The sequence below is a fragment of the Crocuta crocuta genome, unplaced genomic scaffold, assembly GCF_008692635.1.
Source record: "Crocuta crocuta isolate KB4526 unplaced genomic scaffold, BGI_CrCroc_1.0 scaffold120, whole genome shotgun sequence".
Classification (NCBI taxonomy): Eukaryota; Metazoa; Chordata; class Mammalia; order Carnivora; family Hyaenidae; genus Crocuta; species Crocuta crocuta.
Genome location: NW_027527375.1, coordinates 1,457,242 through 1,479,542, shown reverse-complemented (window position 1 = coordinate 1,479,542; position 22,301 = coordinate 1,457,242). Strand labels below are relative to the sequence as shown.

At 37.6% G+C, this 22,301-nt stretch overlaps 1 long non-coding RNA gene across 2 annotated transcripts in view; it reads right to left on the bottom strand.

The window, feature by feature from the left end:
* Positions 1-11,204, bottom strand: part of LOC144234335 (uncharacterized) — a 113,591-nt gene extending 102,387 nt beyond the window's left edge. For both annotated transcript variants that reach the window (XR_013335929.1, XR_013335933.1), the window contains exon 1: positions 11,090-11,204. This is a non-coding gene — a long non-coding RNA (uncharacterized LOC144234335). The remainder of the gene's footprint in view (positions 1-11,089) is intronic.
* Between the last annotated feature and the right edge of the window lie 11,097 nt (positions 11,205-22,301).

The following is a 22,301-nucleotide window of genomic DNA, read 5'->3' as shown; positions in this document are numbered from 1 at the left end:
AGTTGTGGCACAGAAGCCTCAAGAATGAGATGAACATGATTTCCGTGACATGCTCTGGCCACCCTTGCTGTCATGGGCTCAACCAAGGCTCTGCAGTGCATGGTAGCAAGAAATTTTAGCAACTTGGGGGAGGGGGGGGAGGAGGAAAAAGAATGATCTTGCCTTACAGATCTCCCACTTCCTTCCATTCCAAACTCTTGAATTCTGGATTAGAGAACAGCAAATTGAGAAGTTTGGTATGTGGGCTGGTGAGTGGCTAGCCAGCTCATCTTTCAAACACACCCACTAAGTAAGTTGTTAAACTGAAGCTATTTTCTTTTAAAGTAAAATTCTATGTGCGTGGGAATGAAAGAGAGCCATTCACAGAGAAAAGACAGAAGTCTGGTTGTGCTTGGGTTTTGAAAAAAGGAATAGATAAAAAAAAAAAGTTCCTTCAGGTAACCTTCCCAGGTACCACATGGGAAATTGCCCGTTTGTAGCAATGGGCAATTTGCTACAAGATGGGACGAGTTTTTAAGGAAGCAAATAATAAGTTACTTATACTTTTTAAAAAACATGTATTAAACTATTTAAAATCAGAACATTGTGGGGAACTCAGAGGAGCTCCGGAACCTGACAGTCTCAGACTCTAAAAAGACTGAGCAAGTTCACACATTCTCAGCCCTCTCAGCAATATCCAAATAAAAATAAACAGCTCAGGGACCTACAGAAAAGGATGCTGTCAGTGGCACAGTCTTATCATGTGTTCTTCCCTATTTCTGTGTTTTTATTCCTATTTGTGCATATATACCTAATGTATTTAGTTTTACATTTTCTTCTCAAAAGCCTGTCATCTCTATGTTTAACAGATTTTTTTTTCACTGTTTAAACAACACATGAAAAGGAAGGACACAAAAATCCTAAGCTAAATGGTATATTGTCCCACCTCAGAGCCATTGTGAAACCTGCAGTCACAAGGTGCTCTTTTGCATACTCAACGTGTGAAGATAAAAATGTTACAATTTGCTCTTATATCTAACTTTAGCGCCTCCAGTCAAGATACCACACTTATGACTCCTTATTTCATTTTCCCTTCCAGGCAACATGGTGGTTTTCTCTGGGAATCCTCTTATGGTATTTATTATTATTGTTGATCTTTCTCTGTTGTGTTTCTACTTTATTTTGCTGTTGCTGATCATGTGGTTTGTGGCGGGAAACCTGTAAGGTACACCCGGCCTGCGTTGTGTCATTTCATGTTGAGACCTTCTATTTCTGGCTCATTTCTCTGACACCTGCTTACATAACAAGGCTGCTGCTCGTTCCCTTCTGCATGGGCCATTGTCATCTTCCTGACTTGAGGTTTCTCCCTTGCTTTTTCCTCTTCCCTTGACTTCCTGGTCCCAGCCTCCTACACACCAAGCCTCTGTCCTGACACTTAGTCCACAGACTTCTGCCTGTTGTTTATGGGTTCAGTCACTCCCACCCTGAGCCCACCACATACACTCTGTAATCTTCTTTATTTAAGTAGGGAAAGCACTGCACCTTCGTATATACAAGCCTGAATATAAAGCAGTGAGATTGATTCCACAAATTTCAGACCAAAATAAAGTCTTACTGCTTTATAGTCATAGTTATATTTGTCTGTTTATATTCCTATTTATGTATGCATATAGAGATACTGTATTTAGATTTTTATTTTCTTCCCCTACAACTGTCATTCTATTTTTAACAGATTTTTCACTCTTCAATTATGGCAAGAAAAGACAGAATGATGCAGGTAAGTTGCTGCTGCTATAGAACAGGTGGGAACCAAGAGCACATTTAAAAAAAAAAGTGTAATTTCCCTCAAGACTATTCTTCAGGGATTGGATTTTAGAAAATGAGCCTAACAGATCCTCAGAAAATCTATATTCTGCTCAGTTCTGACACTAATGACCTGAAAATGAGGACTGTGGATTAGGAAATTTAGTTTTTCACACATTTGGGGTGGGGCAATGCTGAATCTTGAGGTCATGACTCTCACCCATAATTCAAGCCTTTTGGGTATTGAATGCTAATGGCAATCCTCAGACATTTCAACTACCCAAACATCACCACAAATGCCCCTGAGGAGGCCTGGACTACTTGTAACTAAGAAACAATGGATGGACAGTTTCATGATTTCAGTAGAAAGGCATTTATGGAGCATTGCTTTAGATTCTCACTTTTTGTGAAATAGGACAATGGCAATTTCTAAGATATTGATTAACCTTGGAACATTTGAGGCCTACTTGCTTATCATTTTGGCAAACTATTAATTCATTCCCCCAAATGCATTCTCCTCTTCCATAAAAAGAGGCATTTGTATAGGTTGGTGGAAGAACAAAAATAGAAGAAATCCAGAGAGATCAGTGATGTTGAGTGTCAGGACTGTCCTAACAGCCTGGACCAGCCAGACTAATCCTTCCTATACAAGTCATATTTTGGAATCTCGGTTATACCAACATAACCTTTATTTTGGTTTAGATTGATACAGAAATTAGCACCTGGTGGCGTCTGGGTGGCTCAGTCAGTTAAGGGTCCGACTTCAGCTGAGGTCATGATCTCAGTTTGTGAGTTTGAGCCCCACATTTGGCTCTGTGCTGACAGCTTGGAGCCTGGAACCTGCTTCAGCTTCTGTGTCTTCCTCTCTCTCTTCCCTTCCCCTGCTCACACTCTTGTCTCTGTCTCTGCCTCTGTGTCTGTTGCTCTCTCTCAAAAATAAATAAACATAAAAAATAAAAATAAAAAAAAGAAATTAGCACCTGGAAACAGGATGGACTGGGCAGAGATGGCAGCAAATAAAAGAGAATCAGCAGTCATAAAGACTATGTCTAGAAAAAAATTATTTAAGGTTATCTGTCAATATTAATGGCTGGAAGAAAATAGATTGAAGGTTTAAGTTTTTTAGGAAATTGTATTACCAAAGAAAGCCCAAGTATGAGAGGTTTCTGGCCTGGTTCAGCTAGAACAGACTGCAAAAACTTTATCTTTCAATACTCACTTCAGATAGAGAAAAAGTCATAAGTGAGACTCTTACAAAGGATAAATCTGGGGTCTACAGGGGAAATGGACAAGGGAACTCTCACATAAAGCAGAAAAAGAATGAGCAGATGGGCTAACTACAGACCATACTCCACTCTTTTTCTGCTTAGGCAGGAAGTCTTTGTAGTAACTAGGTACTGTTGTATTTCCAATGTTTCTGTTTTATGAATGGGACTTTGAATTCCAGTTATCATTTTTTGAATGATAATTTGTCCATTGGGTATAATCACTAGATCATAAAGAATTTCATCTGGACCTGTTAAAGAAAACTATCCATCATCAGCCAGAGTTCCTAAAGTTTGAGCTGATGCAGTAATGGATGGGACTTTAGACTGTCTCTCTTGAGAGATAGGAAGATGGTTAAAATATATATATATATATAAATATATATATATGTATGTACACACACACACACACATAGATGTTGAGGCCATTCTGAGCCCACTAGTCAAGAAAACTCCTGGTGAGGTTAAAGCAAGTTTGCACGGTCTCTTGCCAATCAGATGACGACCAATATCCACCCCCACTCAATTATTTCTACTTGAGCACTGACCCCTAAGGTACCTTGTTGATCAATATCGGGAGTGATTTGTCCCCTTATTCCGGCTCTGGTATGATGATTGCACCTTGTGAAGGAACTTATTGTGGGAACTTCTTGTTTCGATTATGGGAACAGACATCGTGTCTCCAGCAGGTCCTGTTTCCTTCCATTTCCCTTGAGCTATGAACAGGCTAACGATCCTTACTCATAAAAGGTTGACCTTTACATGTACAATCTTGTTTCTACCGTTGCGTTGGTCCAAGAGGTTCATACAGCTTAACATGTAAATCAACTAACCAAAAATGTCTCTCATGCCCTAGCTATTCAAGAAATCATAAAAGTAGACACAAAGGTAAATGCACTCGAAGAGGCTATTCTATGTATTGGAAATGAGCTAAACTCTTTAAAGGTATGGTTGGCTCTCTGGTGCAATAAAGCATATAACTGGAAAATCAAGTCTTGCCCGGAGACAAAGAGCCTAACTTAGAGAGAAGGAACAGATAAGGGCAGAAGATAAGTTAGTACATACACCTTTGCTAACTGATGGTGTTTAGCAGCCCCTTCCCTAAGGCCTACTTTCCACAAACACCTTCCCTTACCCTGGCGGCTGTGATGAGGATGGATAGGAGTATCTACAAACCTGTGACTTAATCTTAGTGTTACTAAAATGTGAACACCCTGTTATTTTCTTAGTTACTCAGCCTCACTATATTTGGGCAGTTCTGCAATACTTCTGTAACACCTGTTTCTGTTCATTTTCCAAAAACACCTTATCACAAAGAGCAATCCATTGTAAAAATTCCATTTCCTGATGCCATGTTAACATTTGACCTATAAATAAAGACACCAAAACCGACAGGACAGAGATGCCTGCCTGGTGATCAGAAAGGATCTCGGGGCTCTCTCACTCTCTTTCGCCGACACCGTCCATCCTTCAGGGACCCCTGGACCTGCTAGAGCCGGCCTCTGGCACATAGGTATTTAGGTGGTCAGAGTGGCATATTGCTAGCTATCCCTCAAAATTTGCCCTCACGTACCTTCATGGCCATCCAGCTAGGAATGACATTTTCCATCATCTATGGAATATGAGCAGAAGAAATGTTTACATTTTGAAACTTCACGGTCTCTTTTTTAAAAGGGAATCTCTTGCTCTGGATTTTTCCCTTTCCCATAAACTAGAACACAAGCATGTTAGCATCCCACATCTTAGCTGGGGCCTTGCCACTTAGGATAGTGATTTAGAGGATGGTGAATATGCAGAATACACAGAAAAAATATGGGTTCCTTGAGAACTTCACCCTGGACTACACTGGCTGAAGTGTTACCTAAAAGTAACTCTGTCTTACTCAAGACATCCTTTCTGTCCCTTCTTGGGAACTATGGGGTTTTCTTGTCTCAGTAGGACAATTCTAGGAAGTCATCTTCAGAAATAAAGGAAACCATCAATTCATGAAAACAAACTAAGAAATTAAATGGATGAAAAATCAAACTGAGATCTATTTTACACCTCAATGAGGACTACAGTTAACTATTATTATTAAGGGTGAAAATACCTTATTGTCCTCTTGCATTTTATTTCATGTGCCCTTTCTGCTTTCTTTTGTTGTTAGAGTAATATAATTACAACCAACAAAACAATATGTATTTATTGTGCAACTCTTACATTGCAAGCACACAGTCTTTTCCTTGATTAGAGAAAAGAATGAAAGATGCTGTATTTTTAAAATTATTTTTAACGTTATTTATTTTTGACAGTGAGACAGAGAAAGTAAGTGGGGGAGGGCCAGAGAGAGAAGGAGAGAAAGAATCCCAAGTATGGTCCAGAGTGTCAGCACAAAGCCTGATATGGGGCTTAAACCGATGAACTGTGAGATCATGAGATCATGACCTGAGCAGAAACCAAGAGTTGGTAGACACTCAACCAACTAAAGTCACTTAGAAGCCCTGAGAGATGCTGTATTCCTACATTCAATTCCACAATGGACAAGAGAAGAAAGAGTCCCAGATAAAAGACACAAATCTCTGGTGAATGGGTGAGAGAAACAAATAAGGTCCAGAGAAGCAAAACATCAGCAGCATGCACCATCTCGCATCACCTCTCCATTTTGTTTTATCAGTCCTTTTTGCTATTTGCCCTTCCTAAGCCTTAGGAAAGTCAATCAGGCTGAAATTGTAAGGAAATAAAATATAAAATGGCCAAAGACAACAATGGATTAGAGGAAATGATTATTTACATATTTGAAATCTTTTTAGAGAAATTCCAAGCAGGAATTTCTGAAAAATTTTTCTAAAGCCACATTTAAATTTTTAAAAGTGAATACTCTAAGTTACAGGTGGATAGGGAACAGTGAACATGGAATTGTTTGATCCAGTAGGTTAAGTAGTAGGCAGAAGATAATAGAGAATAAATTGCCAGCAGATGTTGTTGTTGGTTCAGAGCCTGGGACTGCCAAATAAGAATAGGCTGTTGGGATATCATAGAATATAAATGACTTTCTCACTCTGGGTGATTTAATTTCACTGAGTTGAAACTTGCAACTATTTATTATGGTGAGGCCAATATGCTGAAAAAATTTTAAAGTTTTGAAAGTATTTCTTTACATGGATAGAGGTCGGCGTGGTGGCTGCACCCGCCCCCAGGACTGAATCAATGATGTACAAGAGCCAGCTCTCAGTGATTCAGGATGATGCCGTCCTTCCTGCAAGACTGGTCTATGCAGACAGTAATAAAGGCTCGGCCTCAATTCAGGACAACTCTACAGAGCCATTACAGTATCTTTAACTGCATCACAGTTCCGCCTCCCCCTAAACCCATTCCTTCTTCTTTCACTCCTTTGTAAGCATCAATCCAAAAGCACTCTCCAGTTGGCCTCTCACGTGCAAATCCCCACCGCAGAGCCTGCTTCTCAAAAAACCCAGTCTGAGACAGAGGGTAAGAAGGACAGTCTATTATCCAGAGCTAAAATAGAAAATTAATCATTAGAGAAAGACAATGAACTATAACACTCCTTAGTTAGTTTTGCACTATTTTTCAGATTTTTTATTTGAGTATAGTTGACATTTGAGTTACATTAATTTCAGGTGTGCAACATAGTAATTCAACAAATTCATACATCATGCTATGTTCATCACACGCATAGCTACCATCTGCCACCATACAACGCCATTACAATATCACTGACTGTATTCTCAACCGTGTTACCTTTTATTCCTGTGTCTTATCCATTCCATAATTGGAAGACTGGATCTCCCACTCCCCTTCACTCATTTTGCCCTTCCTTCAATCCCCATCCCTCTGGCAACCATCAGTTTGTTCTCCATGTTTATAGATCTGATTCTGGTTTTTGTTTGTTTATTCATTTGTTTTGTTTTCTAGATTCCACATATGAGTGAAATTATATGGTATTTGTGTTTCTCAGTCTGAAATATTTCACTTAGCAAAATACCCTCTAGGTCCATCCATATTGTCAGAAATGGCAAGATCTTATCTTTCCTTGCCTGCATATCATTCGTGTGTGTGTGTGTGTGTGTGTGTGTATGTGTGTGTTTGCGTGTTGGCATACCACATCTTCTTAATCCATTCATCTATCAGTGGACACTTAGTTTGTTTCCATATCTTGGCTTTGTAAATACTGCCTAAGTAAACATAGGGGTGCATATATAATTTCAAATTAGTGTTTTGTTTTCTTGGTATAAATAGTAGTGGAATTATGAGATCATATGGTATTTCTGTTTTTAATTTTTTGAGGAACCTCCACACTGTGTTCCACAGTGGTTGTACCAATTTACATTCCCACCAACAGTACATGATTGCTCCCTTTTCTCCACATCCTCACCAACATTTGTTATTCCTTGTCTTTTTTGATTATAGCTATTCTGACAGATATAAGGTAGTAATTCACTGTGGTTTTGATTTGTTTGGGGTTGAAGTAAGTGAAGAAAGGAGGTGCCAAGTTCTCTTGACCAAATGTAGCCTCCTCCTCGTTGATTGATTATATTTTCCTTGCTAACCCTGAATGGCCAACTATGTCCAATTAATGCCAGAAGTCCAAGTCTTGATTGAGTGGTCATTTTTCAGAGTTTACTAGGAGGCCCTGGAGATTGTCTTCATTTCTCACTTCTGTTAAAGAGGAAGCTATGTCTAGTAATACTTCCCAATCCCGTCAACTCCTCATTACCCCCACATTACAAGATGATGGAGTAAACACTGACAAATACCCAGCCATCCCATGAGAAGAAGAAGGATATTTTGTAGCACTTAAACTTGAGTCCATAAGATTGTATTGTTCTCTTTGCTTCCTAGATTTTCCTTTACATGGTCTGGGATGAGAATGAGAGGGTGCTGGAGTAAAGGTAGGAGTTCATAAGCTAATAATCTGATGGAGTTTTCTGGCCTCAACTGTTGCTGGCTCTTGGAGGTTCTTGCTTTAAATTTGAGGGTAATTAATGGCTCTTTGTTCAAAGAATACTAATCATCTATTCTGGGTCAGCAGGAAAATCTCTCTTAGTACCTTCATAATATAAAACTGACACTTAAAACTGTTTCTAAAATCTGCCCCCCCCCCAAATATTGCCTATTACCAAATTAGTCTAGATTGTATAGTGAGGTAATGCTGATCCCCTGAACTTAGTATTTGAATTTCCAAAGTGGTTATTACATTGATTAATGTATGTGAATAGTGTTGCTTAATCTCTTCCCTTTGTATTCATGGAGACAGAATAGTGTGGTACAAAATCTGACGATGACTAGAATACCCACATAAATAATACCTTATTGGTCTGGTGGGGTATTCTATGTATGTGCCTTATGATTATAGCACAAGTTGAGTGAAATTTTCCGCAATTATTCTGTTTCAATTTTACACTGAATCCTGCTTTACATGAAATCCAGCACAACTTTGGGTTTTATCTCATAACTAGATGCCATCATTAATTTGCTTTTGTGTTATCTGAAAACAGCCCTCTATCATAAATAGTTTGCTTCATACAATTTTCCTAACAACAACAAATTGAATCCTTAAAGGCATGTCTGTCAGAAGTCTATGAACTTGAAAAAAACTAGAAGAGAAAACGGCATCAGCCCTGTTTGTTAGCAACCACAACCTTGGTCCTCAAAACATCAACTTAAGAGAAGAAAAAGAAAAAAAAAAGCACTATTGGCAATACAGTTTGGGCTCCCTTAATTTCATGCACTGTGACTTCAACAATTTCTCCATTTCTCATCTTATTTCTATAAAAGTAGCTTCATTTAAAAGCAGGCAAACCACATTTCATGCTCTTCAGTTTCATTAAAGTTATACAAAAGGAGCCTACCAAAAGGAGCCTCTCCTAATTAAACAGTTGTAGCAGATGAAAATATTGAAATGATGAATCTGAAAGGAAGCTGACACTATATATTCCCCAGAATTTTTTATCATGACATGAAAAAAGAAACTAAAAAATTAAGATCTGAATCTTAGGATGAAGTGTCACATATGTCATTATAAAAAGAAGAAATGAAACCCACTGACTTCTTAAGGTAGTACAGGAGGTTTGAGAGAACCAGAGAACAAAGGAATTTCCTCTGATCCTTCCTTAGGATAGGCTCTCTGTAGATCCTGGACAGGGACTCTTTTCCTATGTTGGGAGATGATCAGAGACTCACTCTTGTAAACTATCGGCAGCGGCTGGTTGAAGCAGATGCCTTGGACTCCCACGGGAGTGCTTTCATCATAATTCATCCCGAGTTATGGAGTGTGCTGGTTAATGGGCACTTGAGATAAAGTGTTACCAAGAATAAGAGAGAGTAAAACTTAATGTGTTATTCCTCCCCTTCAGGACCTGCAAAATAAGCTTGCTTGATTGACAGGCTCCTCTCTCAAAGTAGAAAGAGTAATGACATGCTTCTCAGAGGCTTAGGAATGAGACTGCATTCTAGATGGCTTCTACCTCAACTCTAAAGGCACACGGAGCAAGGTTTATAAAGCAAAGACCGTTTGTTCTGCTCTTGGTAGAAATTTATTTCAGTGACTTTCATTTCTTACAGCTCAGATTCTCAACCACTTACTGAGGTCTAATAAGTAGCTTAGAAACCTATACATTTCATATGAAATTTTATGTTAATGAATTTGTGGTCTAATTACTCATTGCCCTTTTCTCTGTCTTATATTATTTACAGGGTGTTCCTAAGATGTGCTTTCTACCCCAATCCCATTAAGACCCAAAACTAGTTGGTATGTTATTAGGTATAAGTAATTTTGACTTCTGATATTTTTAATCCCTTGAGCTTTTAAAAACATTTAAAAGTTGAGCCCATAAAGGTATAAAAGATTGATTATTTCTTGAATATTCCAGACCACTATATAAAGTTGCACATGTCCTGTCACGCATGAAGACACCCTATCTAAAGAGGTATTCACATTAAAACGCTATAAACTTAACATTTGTATGTGTGTTTATCTATTGATAGATACATGTATGTGTGTTTCTATATATACGTATGTAAATACAATGACAACTTTTGACATGAGGTAATGAAATGTCTGGTTCTAATAAAATTTGTGTATCACAACAGTATTCTGAGAATTGAAAATAAATAGTCTGAGGAAGGGAAATTGTATGAGTAAGCCACAGCCCTAAAAAATGATGAAAAGTTCTACACTGAGTGACTTAGATACACATTCCACATGAAAAAGGAAACAATAGATACAGATAATACTTATTGAAAATTTACTATACACAAAATTCTATTCCTCATGCTTTAGAAACAAGACTTTAGGTAGGTAGATATTATCACTTTCAACATTTTACAGGCAAAAATCTGAGGCTTAAAGAGATGAAGTAAGTCACTCCAAGGTAAAGTGCTTATATAGTTTATCACCTAAACCAGAACATTTCTGAGAATTAAAGGAGGCACTAACTGGATAGGATGCTAGGACAGGAAGTATAAAAGGGGGCTGTCCTGGACAAACTAGAATATGTGTTATTCTATTCAACAGCTGAAATTCAAACCCAAGCAGACTAAGTCTAGAGCCTGGAACTTTAATTTTTTTTATATTTATTTAAGAGAGACACCGAATTTGAAACAGGCTCCAGGTTCTGATCTGTCAACACAGTCTGACTCGGGGCTCGAACACCAGAATGGTGAGATCATGACCTAGGCTGAAGTTGGAGGCTTAACCAAGTGAGCCACCCAGGTGCCCCTAGAGCCGGGAACTTTAACCACTAGGATATATGCAGTAGTTGCTCCTTTTATAAAGTAACAAGAGAAAGAGGAATAATGTGATTAGAAAGCATTGTAGTATAATTTATACAAGTTGTCAAATACGGATAAAATAAGGTTGTGCTGACACATACAAACAACTAACTGACTGAGACCAGTATCTTTTTGGGGGGGGTGGAGGTCTAAAATAAGCAAGTAATGTAAAAATGGAGTACAGTCAAACTTTACTTTAAAAAGTTCACAATGATCGGCATCATAACCAGGGGAACTGACTCCAACTGCAGAAATAACAGATTTCTACTCACCATCTCTTGCTCTTTCTCTCTTTCTCCCTTCTGAAGGTTTATAGTTCAGTTCTGGTGAGTTAACTGAGCATAGCGTGAAATGTCATTGAATAGTTCTCCGTAGAATAAAACCAGTACTCTGGATGCATCAAGAAAAAAATGAGGGGCAAAAAACAATAAAAAATAGATTAGATGACACTTACATAAAGGATGCATTTGAAGTGAGTACATGAAGGATAATAATAACAATAGGTAGGGACTGGAGGTTAGGACATACCAGGCTGGGAGAACAATTTTCACCAGGATCATGAAAATGCCTATTTCTGGAACATCAGACCCAGAAAAAGATGTAGTTAAAGAGTAAGGTTTCAAAGTTCCTTGAATATCAGCTACAGTCAGTCCTCATTCTATAATCAGTGTATGGCAGCTTTTGACGTGAGTCAGACTCATCCATGAAGCATATTCCTATAGGAACCATTATGTAGCACTACAGAGCCAGTCACAGAAGGAACAAAAGTTTTTCCAGGAAGTTGCTCAAGAAGGCCTGGAAATGAATTTTATGGTGAGATATGGACTTCTGACTTTCATGTTATGCCCTTTCGTACTGGGTGTATTTCATTTATTTGTTGTTGTTATTTGCGGGAGATGGGGAAACATCATGTATATGTAAATTTAATTTTTTATAATTAAAAAATTACATATACATACAGAACCTATCTTCTCAGTTCTCAGTTTAAGAGCATCTGACCACAGTGAAACATGAACATCTCCACATTTCAAAACATCCCAGGGGTGCCTAGGTGGCTCAGTTGGTTAAGCATCTGACTTTTAATTTTGGCTCAGGTCATGATCTTATGCTTTGTGAGATTGAGCTCCACATTGGGCTCCACACTAACAACACAGAGCCCACTTGGGGTTCACTCTGTCTCTCTCTTCCCTCTCTCACTCACACTCTCTCCCTCTTGCTCTCTTTCAAAATAAATAAATAATTTAAAATAAATAAATAAATAAACAAAACATCCCAAATCTGAGTCTCATGGGAACAGAAGTCAGGAACAATTACTATTGACAATGGGCCACTACAGATTTTTGTTATCTAATCTAATTTAATAATTTTTTTGTCCCTGACAACTTTCTGTGAAGGAAGGAAAGTCAAGGATTAGAGAATGTTTAGAAAAATTCTGTAATAGTTTAAGGATGAGAGGCATCAAAAGTAGTTCCTAAATATAGACTGGCCAACATCTGATGGCCAAGCTTGCTAGAACAGCTTCAAATAAAGTTTAAATTACAAAAGAAGCTGACAAAATAAAAACTATACAAGCAAGAGAGAAAAATAATTATACAAGCAAAAGTTTGTTGCTATACTCTGATGTATATAATAGTCAATAGACCTAACTTCAAATCCAAGCTCTGTCATTTATTATCTGTAATAAACCTCGAGCAAGATATCAAACCTCTAAGTCTCAGATCCTCATCTGAAACATGGGAGTTTTACTGGTCAGTGAGACCAGAAACCTCTTTCCACAGCACACCCAGAGGTCCTAGGGTAATTTAAACATAGGCAGAAGCCAGTCTGACTCACAGAATCTTAGGAAATTTTAGAGTGATGAATATTGGTTGGACATCATGGAAGTTGTGCATAGGCAGCTTCAATCTGGCTCAACCAATGGAAAATCTGACCAAGACATACGAAGGGACTTTTAAAAGCCAGTGATTTCTACCTCAAGATCAAACATTCAGTTCCAGATGTGTTGATGAGATCTTCTCCATAGTCATATACCTCAACCTCATATGTCATGTCTCCTTCCCAATGATGTATTTTCTCTACTTTTAGCCAGCTTCCCACCCATGGATGAAGACAGTGTGACCATAACTAAGCTAATGATCCTTTATCTCACTGTTTTCACATCCTCTCTCTTAATCAAAGCAAGTTCCATGTAATGGATTAATCGATATCTTCTTCATCCCATGAACAGGTGCTCTTCTTTCATACAATATAGCACAGCAACCAAGTTAGCCTGCCTTCCACAAGCTGAAACCTACTCAAGATTTTCTGTTCATTTCTCATTCTCATGACTCCCCAGAACAACTACCTTGCACGACTGTGCAAAGGTCAAAGAGAACATATATAAGGACCCCTTAGAGAGTGGGGACTGAACAAAGGCCATTATGTTCTGGCAAATTCTGGTACCACTTACAAGTTATAGGACGTGTTTCTTTATCTGTAAGCTATACAAATAAGTTCCTTCAAGAGTTGTTATGAGAATTAAGTAATAAAATAGGATAACATATCAGAGTATGTCATTCACTTATAAAGGGGCTTTCCAAATACTAATTTCCTTCTTTCTAATTCCACTCCTCCAAAAAAGCGTGATGCCCTGGAATTCTGGAAAAACTAAAAAGGAAGTGAAGACTTGGAGGGAGCTAAGCTGTCTGATCAAACCACAGCTTTCCCAGCTCTATATCTTTGGGCAACTCATTAACTTCCCTGTACTTCAATTTCCTCATCTGTAAAGGCAATAATGAAAGTATCTACATCACACAGGTGTTTGTAGGATTAAGTCAGATGATGAATATAAAGTGCTTAGAATAGGACCTGGCACCTGCCTATAGGACTTAACACTGCTCAGTGTTAACTATTATTGTTATTTTGTTTGGCAATTCCTCTTTAGACCACTGCAAAAAAGAATCAGTGGGGTGTGTGCTCCCTGACAGGACAGGTTACTTGTGCCTTTCTCAACTGTTATGAGGAAAAACACCGTCCACCGTAACATTCTTAGATTTATTTATGTTCAGAGCTGAAATGTAAGCACTCTCTGTATTAGGTTCCAGGGTGACCATTACAAAGTACTACAAACTGGAATGGCTTAACACAACACAAATTCATTCTCTCACTGTTCTGGGGGCTAAAAGTCCAAAATTGAGGTGTTGGCAAAGCCATCATTTCTCTGAAGAATCTAGAGAAGAAAATGTTCTCCTGACATTTACCGGCAATCCTTAGCTTTTCTTGGCTCAAGACACCATCACTCTAGTCTCTGCCTTCGATTTAACATAGCACTCTCCCTGTGTCTTCGCATGGCCTTCTTCTTCCGGTGTGTCTCTGTTTCTCATCTCCTCTTGTTATAGGGCACCATAATGACCACATCTTACCTTGGTTACACATGTACAGTGACCGTATTTCCAAGTAAGGTCATATTTCTGAGTACTAGATGTTAGGAGTTCGACAAATGTTTTGAGGGGATATAATTCAAACCATAACACTCCCATAATACACATTTGGGCATAAATCCTATAATTCATTTTTAAAGTTTATTTATTTTGAGAGAGAGAGAGGGAATAAGTGCACACATGTGCATGCACGAGTGGGGAAGGAGAGAGAGAATCCCAAGCAGACTCCATGCTGTCAGTACAGAGTCCACGGCAAGGTTCTATCTCACCAACTGTGGGATCATGACCTGAGTCAAAACCAAGAGTCAGATGCTTAACCGACTGAGCCACCCAGGTGCACCATAAATCCCATAATTCTTAACAAAAACTCTTTCAAAGTCATCCACCAAAAGTTTCTGAATACTATATAAAAATAAAAGCTAAGTAATCCTTCTACCCTGAAAAAGAAACTTGGTAACACTGGCTTGAAAATTTGCTATAATCATGGAAGCTGCTTTTTTTTCTGTTAGAAGAAAAAAGAAGGTTTAAAAAGTTCCTGAATTTTAAAAAATGACTATAACTTTAAAGTAAATATTACTGCTAAATAACTGGTTACATAAAACCCGAAGAAAATAACACTTGATATGGAGGAACGCAACGTAAGCTGGGCATGCGTGTGTGTGCTTGCTCATGCACACACGTGCATAATATGCACATACATTATTTCCCTCTGTGTCCCTGGAAAAGATGGAAATGGTCTGAAATCAAGCAAAACAGATGGCTGAGTGGGCCTTGTGAATCTCATATATCTCAGGAAGTTAAGAAGTCAGTGCAGCATTTCTTCAAGAAAAAAATCTATGAGCTCTTGAGTTTACTTTGTCTTGTCTATTTCTAGGCAGCTTAGAATATTCACTTTTGTGATCTTGGAAGGTTAGGACTCTGAAGAAGCCTTAAAACCTAAATGAAATAGTGCAAGAGCTTTTGTTCAGGACACTCTTCCTTATAAACCAGAAATACACTGGCATGCTAACATAGCACAAGATGTGTCTTGCATTACAGTCTAGTTGCGTCTGAGTTTTGTAAAAGTTGAAGAAAAATAATTTTACACTCACCAGAAGAGCTTGCTTTTCTCAAAAGAATTTTATGTTTAAACCTCTTATAAAGCAATGAATCCTTTGTGAACATTTGCACTGTATAAATGTAACAAAAAATTGTTATCCTTTACATGGAGAAATACCTTGTATGCATGTTAAGAGAAAAGCACCTTATGAGTAACATATTAATGTGACAAGCCTCACCTCCCTAGAAAATATCTCCTACAACTACCAGATGAATTTTCCTGTTACATTCTTTTGCAGTAATTTCTGACTGGCATTGAGGGCCATTTATAAGCTCATCCCCAAGCCCATAAGAACTTTGAATATACTTTGTCATCAAACTTGATCTTTTGCTCCTTTTCTATGGACTTCTTGAACCTCTATCAGTTCCTATCTTTGTCCCTAATATCTTTCATGGTCTAGCTGGAATTTTCTCCTTGAAGTTTTCTTTGGCATTCACTGCCTACTCCACCCCTATCCTGCCACACACACAATAATCTTTTTCATTTTGTGAATATTTATGGTATTCATTACCTCTCATTTGACTTCTCTTGAATTATTTTTCATAAAATAGTTATCTTTTCATATGTTTTATACTACCCACTAGTTTGATCATTTTTAACAGTAATAGTTTAGAGTATTTCATTGTGCCCACCCAGTGCCTGAAATAAAGCCTGTATTCATTATTATTTGAGGATGTGTTCAGTGTCAGATACATAGTCAATGCATAGGTCACTGAAGTAGTGGCCACAGGAAATATGAATAAGACCCAGTCTCTACTTCAAATATAATCTATGAGACAGAAGGGTAAGGCTCAAGTAAATATAAAAGGCAGACTATAATTATGACAATAAGGAGGCTATAAAACAATAGCGGGGACAGGGAGATAAAGTAGACCAGATTGCTTGCAGTAGTTAGCATCAGGGTAGGGTTTATGTTTAAGGTAGCTTTTGGAATGGAACATGAGAGGGGGTTAGAATTTTAATAGGCAGGAAAGGAAGCCATATAAGAAGCAGAGACCAAACTAAGCATAAAAATCCCTGGATGATTACTTGCATTTTGGAAAGAACTGAGCTACATGCAATAGTAACCAGAGGTAGTAAAAGTAGGCTGGTTGGCATAGGCAATGTATTAAGGACCCTCAAGTCTGGCTGAGAATGTACAAAGAAGTCATAATCCTCTGTGTTTTCCATTTTGCAAGCTAGGGTTCAGGAAGAAATATTTATTTTGATCGGTAACACTGAGTTATTAATGCAGAATTACATTGTGTCTAAAATCCTAAATTGATTGAAAAACAAAGCCTGCATTAACCAAACTCAGGAACTTGCACTGTTATTCCTCAAAGTCATAAATCAGAACAAACGAGCACAGAGGCAATTGGGCTTCCTACCAAACATTAGTGAATTTCACCTAAATTTCTCTCTCTTAGGAAAAAAAAAAGATAAGCTTTCAGTTCCCTACACTTGCCAAGAGGGCAGATTAGTTGTAACTGTGTAAATCTGTCTGCTCAGTGCCTGCATATATGCCTGCATGTAGTTAGATAATTAATTGATACTTTTCTCATCATTTGTAATGATAGCTCATTTCTAGGAGGAAGCCATACCTATCAGGTTAAAAGAAATTTCTTCTCTACGTAGACAAACATTCAGTTTTCATTCCACACTCTGTATTACAAATAGCAATTCATTATATTCATCATGGTTCAAGTACACTTAGGGACAGAGAAAGAAAAAGAGATTAAAAATACAATTGATTTTTTTGGTGTGTATAGTTTTGAATAGCAAAACAACAACCACAACAATTCTAAAGCAACAGTAAATGTTTCCAGTAAGTACCCAAATTTTTCTCAAACAGGTTACATGCATCTCAAACTTGATAGATTTTTTAATCTAGGTGATTTAAAAAATCACCTAGAAATCCTCATGTTAATAACGGGAAAATAACTTTGGGCTCATAATATACATTTTTCTACTGGTCAAGAGTACTTCTTCAGCATATTTTCTAGGCTTCGTTTCCTTCATTCCAAGTGTGTCTTCTTGTCAGGAGACTTCTTTCTTTCAAATACGTGTAGCTCTTCTGGATTTTTTCTGATATTCAACCTAAACCTCTCTTTTCTCTTACCCTATTTCAGCATATATTTTCTAAGGATGCCAGGGCACAGAGGCCTACATTCTAATTGCTGACATTTGAAGTTGTTCGTGAGCTTTATTTTTTCTTTTCTTTTTTCTTTTCTTTTTTTTTTTAATCCATTAGCCACATTCTTTTTCAGCTGCAGAGGAACAGATGTTGAGCTTCTAATAAGAAAAAGCATGAATCTCATAGGAAAATAGTATCTCCTGTTTCAAAAAGCAATATCAGAACAGAACAAAGATTCTAATATTTGACTAAATTTTGCTTAGGAAACGAAAATCCAATGGTCTCTTCTGTGTACATTTGCTGATGATGTTTTAGTCTAAACAAGGCCATCTTAGTGTTGAAATCTATGTCTCCCCAGCAGCAATAATAAACTGTACTTCATTCCAAAGCTTTGAATTTCTCTTCTGTAATTAGTTTATTGTGTTTGTAGGCCTGAACTTACTGTTTACTATATATAGAATGGGATGGAATACAGAAGTGCTCTCAGTTTATTTCATGCCATGGAAAAATAAAGTTTAAAGTGCAATCAGGTACTTTGATAGAAAACTGCAGTTCTTTGATTACTTCTGAAGAAGTATATGCATTAATGTCAAATCATCACTTGATATAAAAGCCCAGATTTTCTGATAAAAAGTAGCTTTTACAGAACATTAAAATCAGATAGATAAGCAGTTAAATGCCTTTGTGCTTTGTAACTCTGACCAACTGATGTGTCTTCTGATGAATGTGAGAATAATTGAGAATCACATTTTGAAATTGACTAGAAATTGGCTGGAATTATAGATATTAGATCATTTCAAGACGGCAGAGTCTAGATCAGAGTTAGGGGTCAGTAAAGCAGTGTTTAAAAGCCCTTAATATCTGATCTGTGTCTGTCCCTTTTTACTTCCCCCAGCATCTAGTATAATGGTTTGCATAGAGCTAACACTCAATAAATATGGGGTTTTTTCCCTATATATATCAGAAAGAATGAGAGATAAAGGAGTATAGATAGCATTACAAAAAAATCTCTTTGGAGAAATTCTGCTATTGAAGGAAATGGCAGCTGAAGAAAGGACATAGAGGTCAAGGAAAACAGGCTTCACTTTTTATTTTTATAATAATAATTATTATTATTTGGGGTTAAGGGATGTTGTCTTGAAATGACAAGAAAGCAGCTAAGACTTGGATGTGCTATGAAGGAGGAGACAAGATGACTTGTACTATTGCCTGGGAGTAAAATAAGACCTTTAACTGATTCTTGATATAGTACCCTATAGTACATTATTGATATAGTGTAGTTATAATTGTGCTGTGCAATATGAACCCATGGTAATGAAAGGAAATGAGTCCACACTGAGACCTTGGCTTTGTCATGATAGCGTCTATAAGACAGCAAAGCTAGGACATAAAGATTTACGCAAGGTCATCCCCACAGGATAATGACTCTGTTAAATACTCTTCAAAGATATCAGAGGAAACGTGGCCTTTCCTCCCCAGAACCTCACTGCTTAATCTCTAGCTTAGAAACCCAAAGGCTCCAGGCTTTGAGACATACTTGGATGATGCCGTCAGGCTTTGAGATCTGAGGGAAACGAAGCAATGATAAAGCTGACTGACAGCGAGGGAATGGCTAGTAGGGTCAGAAGTTGTAGATATTATGTTGAAACAGTTTTTTAAATGAGGCTGGACTATTATTATTATGAATAGACTTATTCCCCTGGGGTTATCACTGCCACTATCACTCCAAAAGAACGATTGTTGATGTAAAGAAAAATCAAATTTATTCTATGCAACTCTGGAGAATTAGGAATACAATAGGGACAGATATTCAAGGTGGTATTAGGAGGAACTCCATAAAAAGGAATTTTTGAGGGGTGCCTGGGTGGCTCAGTCAGTAAAGCGTCCGACTGCGGCTCAGGTCATGATCTCACGTTCGTGGGTTTGAGCCCCATGTCGGGCCCTGTGCTGCCAGCTCAGAGCCTGGAGCCTATTTCGGATTCTGTGTCTCCCTCTCTCTCTGACCCTCCCTGCTCACACTGTCTTTCTCTCTCTCAGAAATAAATAAAACATTTTTTAAAAAAAAGGAATTTTTGAGTTATGTGCTTGAAGTATTGAAGCAAAAGAATAAAAATGTATTAAATTATTTAATAAATCTTAGCTTCATTGTTTTTCAGTTTCTATGACCTAACTCTATACCTTTGTTCATATAGATCAATTCTCCACTCTTCAATTTCCTTGCTTTATAATAATTATAGCCAATATTCATTACATGCCAGGCACTATTCTAAATGCATCATGCATATTGACTCATTTAACCCACAAAAAATCTTATAATTATTGTACAATTATTCTCCCCATTTAACAGGCAAATAAACTAAGAAACAGAGAGGCTGACTTGCCCAAGGTCACCCAGAGAGTAAGTGGTAGAGCCAGGACTCAACCCCAGGCATTCTATTTCCAAGGTCTATTATCTGAAAGCATTTCTAGCCTGTCCTTTCCTTTTCTAACCTCCTCTCTTCACATTGCAGTGATTCTCAAATCTAAGTCTGTTTCAGAATAACCAGAAAAGTGTCTTAAAACACTAACTACTGAGTCCCCACCTCCATGTTTCTGATTCAGAAGTTCTGCGGTGGGGCCTGGGCTTTGCATTTCTAACAAATTTATGGGTGCCGCTGCTGCCGATCTTGCTACTATGGGAACCTCACTTTGAAAACCACTGTTTCAAAGTGGTTGTAGAATCTGCAACTAGCCTGGTTCATAGTAAATAGTATCTGTTAGGGTGATGGCTATGTATTCCTATCAAAGAAATATAACAATTCAGACACACACATACACACACACATTCATTTTTCCCTTGTACAACCACCTAGAGCCGCTCACATCAGGATTGCCATTCAGAATACAGATTTCTGCTATTTTGTTGCTCTACCATTACTTAAGACATTATTTCCTGCATGACCAATGCTGAGACTCAGTCATGTATAGGTTCCATCAAATGGGAATGGGAAAGTATACCAAATAAATTAAGGTCCAGACCCAGAAGTGACATATGTCATTTCAACTCATATTCCAATTGCAAAAACTAAGTCATCTGACTATAGTAACTGCAAGGAAAATTTGGAAGTCTTCTATTATATTCAAAAATAGAACATGGAAGAAATAGTTTTGGTGGTCAATATGCAATCTCTGCCACAAATATATTGATATCTTTCTACTTTGTCCCTTCTATATCCATGCCCTGCCTGCCTCACTGCACTGGGTATTACAATACACTTTATATTCTCATAGAGTCTAGAGCAGTCAGGATTTCCACACTGGAGAGACTCAACAAGTATGATTAATCAAATTATCCAGAGTAAAGTATTTAACCTACCTATAATTATTTAATTACCAAAGTATACTAATGATATCTGTCCTTCCAATCATAAGGACACACTATAAAACATAATTATGGAATAATAAAAATTATTTTAAAAGCCTTGTATTATGTCGGGCAGTTTATTTTATTTACTTAAATCATTTATCTAATCATCAAACAAACCCTGTTTCAGATAAGGAAAGCCCTTTTATCAGTTAAGGAAAGGAAGCCACATAAAGACTATATGACTGGTCCCAGTCACAGAGCTATCAATTGGTAGAACTGACTTGTGGACACAGACTGGTGTGACTCTAAGTCTTTGCTTTCAACTACTACTGAATCTTCAAAAATATAAACATGAAATGATAAATCATTTAATGTATGGACTGAAATACCTTTCAAAGATGAGAAAGTTATTCAAGGCCTTAATATTCAGTTTGATGGTGCTCCCTAAGAGATTACTTCAGGGATTCATAGGAGTCTGATTTGAAGACATTTTATTTACTAGTCCAGAAGGCTAGCTGAGTGCCAGAATTATTTGGAGAACACTTAAAAATAACGCTGTCTGGACCCACTCCAGCGCAGTACCACTGGGGTGAGGAAAAGGTGTCCATATACTAGTATGAGTTATAATTGTGAAGCTCTAACCAATGGAAAGTATTCTACTAATGACAGGGTTGTCATGTTGACTCAGGAAACATGTGGCTTGTAAAGACCTAAATGCCAAGCCACATTTCCTTGGTGAGCTTTAAATCTTTACTGTCTTTAAACCTAAGTATAATATGAAAGGTTTTCAGTATTTCCATAAACCTAGATACTTTTCAGCACACATTCCTCAATTTCAATAAGTTTTCTTTTGATGATAGGTACTCTCTAGCTTTGTATCTCTGCTGTGACACACAGCTCATAGGAATTCTTTTAGTAAGATATTCAATAAAAATACCCTTGGATAGACACCAAAGTAGACCTTCTTAAGATAACAATAGTATAATCAAGTTCCAATACTGTTATCAGTGCAATATTGTTCCAATATTGTTTAAGTTTCTATGTAATCCACTAGGATGTTTTCAAAACCTATTAACAATTGCAACTTAGATTGTGTTTATATCTTCATCTCTGTCATCTATTCCCCTCATGAGAAACAAAGAAAGTATTTCTCCTTCTGGAAGAACAAAGGAGCTAGTGATTAAATATAAATTCTGCAGTTTATCTAAATTTTATGTATGTATGTATGTATGAGAGAGAGAGAGAGAGAGGGAGGGGCACAGGGAGAAGAGACATAATCTTAAGCAGGCTCCACACACAGCACAGAGCCAGACACAGGGCTGGATCCCACCACCCTGGGAGCATGACCTGAGCCAAAATCAAGAGTCAGATACTCAACTGACTGAGCTACCCAGGAGCCCCTATCTAAATTTTAATATTTGACCTGTAGCAGAGATCATTAGGTATTCTTCAATATCCATCTTCTCTTTTTCCTTCATGTTAGAACCTCTAAGTATTAGTTACCCCT